The sequence below is a fragment of the Anguilla anguilla genome, chromosome 1 (genome assembly GCF_013347855.1).
Source record: "Anguilla anguilla isolate fAngAng1 chromosome 1, fAngAng1.pri, whole genome shotgun sequence".
In the NCBI taxonomy this organism is placed as follows: domain Eukaryota; kingdom Metazoa; phylum Chordata; class Actinopteri; order Anguilliformes; family Anguillidae; genus Anguilla; species Anguilla anguilla.
In genome coordinates this window covers 11,962,191-11,967,985 of record NC_049201.1, presented here as the reverse complement: position 1 = coordinate 11,967,985, position 5,795 = coordinate 11,962,191, and positions in this window count along the sequence as shown.

The following is a 5,795-nucleotide window of genomic DNA, read 5'->3' as shown; positions in this document are numbered from 1 at the left end:
TTTTGTCTTTAGAAGGAAGGCTGAATCTTTGTCCTCTACATTTCATTTTATTTTATTTTTTGCTGAGTATCTCTGTGTTTTCATTTATAAGCCAGATTATATATTACAGTGTGCTGTCCCAAATTCAACCCCTCCTGGAGAATATTAAATCTTGAAGAGGAATGAAAAAGCAATAAAGGAAAGCAAAGTCAAACAGAAGCAGCTTTAAGATAAGCAGTATAAAGATATGAAGATCACTTGTTCTGTTGGAAAAGAAAAATGGAATAAAAGTTTCTGTTAGAACTCTCCGGAGTATTTTAGTCTTTGATCTTTGTGCATCACAGTCATATCCACCGTCTCTAATCCAGACGTCTGGTTTGGATCTCCCTTTACCATATTTACGGCCTTGACAACGACTGTAAAACAAACGACTGAATGATTCTGAAAATGCCTCTTAGCTCCAAGGGACTTACGCCATGTTTTTATTAAGGTATTCCATTGCTCTGCCTAAAATTACTAAATTAAATCTCAGTGTTTGTTTCAGCACTTCATTAATGCATTGGACAAGGGAATCAAGCTTCCAGAAAAACCTTTTTTTGTATTCGTAGGTGAAGTTTTTCTCTGGATTTAATCTGAGTGCACAAGTTAGAAAATGCACGTCATACAATAGAGCAACAGCACATGTTATCACACTCAGGGTAGGTAGTTGCAGGTGGTTGTAGTTGTTCCTGAGTCATCAGCATGTGCCATCCAATGTGCAAATTGCCATATTGGCTACCATTAAAATGTTAGAGTTTAGGTGATTCAGCGGAAACCTGGCTGAAGTTTACTGAACTAATCTTTTATATCCCAGACCATATTGGTCTGCTTTCCATAGCTCCCTTAAAAATCTGCCGACCGTTTCATTGAAAAACAAAGGGTAGTAAATAGCAGACAGCCCCTTCTATTGCCTGTGAGCTTTTGTGTGATTTACCACATGCCAGTTCTGTGCCACACACTGTGCCTTTTAAGATTATCAGGTCCATACAGGCATCTGCCATGTCTGAAAAGGCCACAGGGCAGCAATACAAATCAAGATACAAAATGGCACTCACCTTCTATTCTTCAGGCCCCCTAATGGTATGGGCGGTACTACCCACAGACCTTGGACTCAGCACAACTCCTCCATGTCTTAAAACATATCTGGAAGTTAGCACACAGGGCGCTCGTTAGACGTGTCTCTAGCCAACAAGCTGCTATTTCCCTCATCAGATCTCACAACAAGAAAGGCTGATAAAAGGAGACTCCCCATCTCCTGATCTCTTATTACACCTTGAACCACATCATAAACCTATTTTATTATTTTATATACTTTCTATGGTTAGCTTGTCTTGTATCTTTGCATGAAAATTCACATAACCTTTCAGTGTTCAGGACAGTGTCTGAGAACAGTGTTGGAGATTAACTGTGTACCATAATTTTGCCATGAGCTAATATGGATTTTGTGAGAACAAACAGCAGCGCAAGTCAATTATAAGGTGCTATATGTATATAATTTTTTTTTTTTACATACATTATACATGTACCATGAATACTTCCTCTGTTTAATAGGTTTTGATACTTTACCATTGTGATGGTACATCTGACTTTCACCCATCATCCATGTCTTTGCTTTGTGTTGTCACAAAAGTATAAGGTTTTATTTAAAACCAGTGCAAACCAGGTTAATAATGCCTTTTAAGTGCTTGGGGATATAGAGTCACTGTAAGATCAAAAATAATTAGCAGTACAATTCTGATGGGAGATAACCTGAGCCCATTTTTTTTTCCTCACAAAAAAGGATGACATCTCTGAATGTAGAAAAAATGGTTTTTAACTGGAGAACTGAAATATATGAAATATATTTTTCACAAAACATGGAAACATGGACTACTCAACCACTTTTCAAAGGTTATTCCTAATAAATTAATCAGCAAAGTATATGTGCGTAAGTAAAATTAAGCATGTTGGAACCATTTTTTTCTCTACCGCAACATAAATGTTAACTGCTGTTGTGTAACCTTTTTTCCACCATTTATTTTTGTTTCTTCTCTACCCAGGAAACAAAGCAAACTCTTCCCCCTTCACTCCAGCTGTTTTCAGAATGCCATGTTTTCAGTGAAAACACACAGAGATACAGGTACAGTTATCTTTGTATGACCCTTCAGATTCACCTTTGAGAAGCATGGTTTGCATTCAGCATGGGAGCCATAAAACTCAATGTGTAATAAATAACTTCTTTTAACTTTCAGTGAACGTAATTTCTGCTTGTTATTTCCATTGGTACGAAAACAGTGTTACAATAGGAGATGTTTTAAGGTTGCACAAACTTCAAAGAGAACTGTAAGTGCTGATATTTCTTAATAAAAACATGGTCTGTCAGAAAACAAATGAGAAATGTGCATGGTCTCAATTGCTCTTAAACACCTAAACAACAAAAATACTATACTATATATGTTGCACCAACTTCCAGAGTTTTAGTTTCCATAATCTCAAAAACGTTATGCAGGTGACATTATTTATTTATTTGTTTATTTATTATTTTTTAAATGCTACTTATTAATGTTGCAGCAACTATCCGTTATCAAAATGATGGGTTTGAGGTGTGAAACTCTTGTGAAGAAAAATTTTAGCAAGAGTGTGAAATCAAGACGAGAGTAGAGCACTCTTCCAGTCAGGGAGATACTTCTTACTCATTGAGGAAATGTACAGGGCTCCAAAGAGGGTTTTACCCACCCTGGAGTTTTCCTCTGACCTCACCAAAACAACATCAGACTTGGATAGCATTCCCGCTGCAGCCTGGTCAAGGCATTCAAGCAATGCTTAGTGTGCAGACAATTAGTTCATTGGAGAGCCAGATGGCTGTGACATAGTCAGATAACTATTTTATGATATGCTTTAGCAAGACCCGTAAGCACTGTCTCCCTGATTCATGTTACACAGCCAATTTTTTTCATTCTGACATTTCCATCATGCAAACCTTTAACCTTGAGAAAAGACCCTTTAACATAGAGCTGGGTTTATAAGTATATGGTTAGACACTTCGCAAGAACAGTATACCAGTTGTCCTACTGTTGATTCGATATGAAGTAAAATCCATTCCCATTTGTCACAAACTCGTGCTGAATGATTGTCTGTCCTAAATCACTTTAAAGGTCAAATCCGTTGGTCTGGCTTCTTTATTTGCCCATTTGAAAAAGATATAATGTGGTTATCTTGAAAAGATAAAACTAAACAAAGTGTTCCACTCATAATTGAGAACAGGCCACTACACATCTACAAAGGGATTTAAATGTGCAAAGATCAGTCAGCAATTCCTGCATGGTCCTGGTTAAGACACAGCAACGCTATGGCTGATTCAACATATTGGCTGCCACCCATTCAGATGTTTTATTGACCAGGTAGAGACCTGCTTCTAATCAGACAGCTGGAAAAAGCCTTTTTGGGCTTGTGTTTGAAAGACGGAATGATTCAGTCTTAATGTGGATGAGGACAGGTCATGGTGGGTTGACGGCCAAGTGACTGTAGCAAAAAATGTACTTTCAACCATGATTGATCAATCAATCCATATGAATGCACTGTAAACATTGCACGTTTTTGTTGCCATATCAAAATGATATTCTTTATTATGCTTATTTAACAGGCGTGGAGTTATTTTACTGTATTGGTAAGCTGAGTGTTGAGCACCTACCTGTATACACACTAGGGCAGTCTCATTATTCACATACATATTTTATAATGGGTCACGAATACATTAAAAAATTATGGAATACAAATAGTACTATATTAATAGAATTATTTTATACAGTATTCAACAGAATAGTGTCTAAAATAAGGCTCAAGGAACAACAGTAAACATACAGAAATTCTCTCACAGAACACAAATGTCACTGTATAGCACACAGCTCTAATACTGCATTAGAGTAGAGATCAAACTCAATATAAATAAATCCACTATTTATACAAGGATTTACTGGGTTTACTTCGAAAGATCACTGGTGACTCTACTGTTATTAAATATTATAAATCAATGAAAACAAAGAGTCAACATGACTGTGGAAAACATTATATTTATTATATTTGTCACAGCACATTTATAACTTGCAGACAAGAATGATGTAAGTGAAAATATGTTTATTGAAGTGGTGTAATGTAATGCAAATGGATTTCCCTTTTCACATAACAGAGATCCCATTTAGGATGTGTTATTCAGATTCAATAGTGCACCTTCAGTATCATAGAACCATTTGAATATTTCTTTTCAAAGCTTAAGCAATTATTAATCCATGGACAATAAATACTGTACAAGAATATATCTAATACCAATTTTTCTTTTTAAAAAAGCACAAAACATCATGCTAAACAATACTTACATATCATACACAATCCTTTAAACAAAGAAAATGCAGCATTTTTTTAGCAAGTTATCCCTTTACATCAGTAACACAAAATCAAAATTACAAAATGTTGGTACAATGAAGTATATGTATGTGTATTAATTTAAGATTTCATGTGTATTATATATATATATATATAAAACCTTTCATATATATTTAAATAAAGTGCCTCTCAAAAATGTTATTTTCAAAATGTGATACAATTTCGCATACATTTACAATATTATTCCTGATAAAAGGTTTGTGACGTAAACTTTCAATTTTAATCCAAGTGTACACAGCTGACAAACCACATCTTTTCCAATGATAGCAACAAAGCATATGTGATTTGGAAGAATAAATGAATATATAAGGAACATTAAAAAAAATAATCCAGCAGGACTGTTTCATATAATCCTATGCTTTTATACTGCCATTTACTTTGTCAGTCCTGCATTCTTGAATTCTTAGATAATTATTCCCCAGTTTCGTACTGCAATAAAAAGCAGGCTATTCTGTCCCAAGATTACTTTTTTAGAAATTTAGCACAGGATTAGGCCTACATGAAACCTGAATGTGACTATGTGGTAAAATCGCACTGGAATGCATACTTATAATCTGCATACAAAATAATAACTTTTTAGATAAAAAAAAAAAAAACATAATCACGGACCATAGCTATGCAAACCCTGCCGTTTAGGGGTACGTCTCTGCCGCCGGTGAAAAGAAAAACAAGTGAAATTATATCATACAGATGATCAACTCAAACCCCCCCAAAATCTTTCCAATTCTGCCCTGTGCGGTTCTGAGGATCACCAATGCTGGCTAACCTTGAAAGCGGCTGTATCGGACCTCTCTGGTGACACGGAAAGCAGGGAAATGGTTTTGAAACAATCGCTTTTCAAGAGCACCGGCCAAAGTAAACATCAGTGAAAACGGTTATGCGAAAGCTTGCCCTCCCCACCCCCCCTCCCTCCTCCACCCCTCTGCCCTGCTCAGGGAACAGTGTGCTCTCTCACTCAGAGCTGTTCTGAGTCTTGCTCCACAGTGTCATTTGACTGCAACTGACCCTCTGCCCCTGAACCCCTGCCTCTCGGCCAAATGCACCTGAAAAAATGAAGCTTATTAGGAGGATGAAGAAAAGTTCACAGGTGTTGTGCGGTCAGTAATAGTCTGAGACATCACACACACGCACACACGCACACACGCGCACACGCGCACACACACACACACACACACCAAACGTGCGCGTACAGTGCACAGAATTCAGTAACATCTTCACAGCTGATGCGTACTAAATCATATTCAAGTCTTTCATGCCTTTAGTGAGCTGATATGAAAATACATTCAAACAAATCTGATGGAAGAGAGTCCTGATACCGGTTACCATTTATGAAAAAGTGCATCAGCTGGGATAAGATG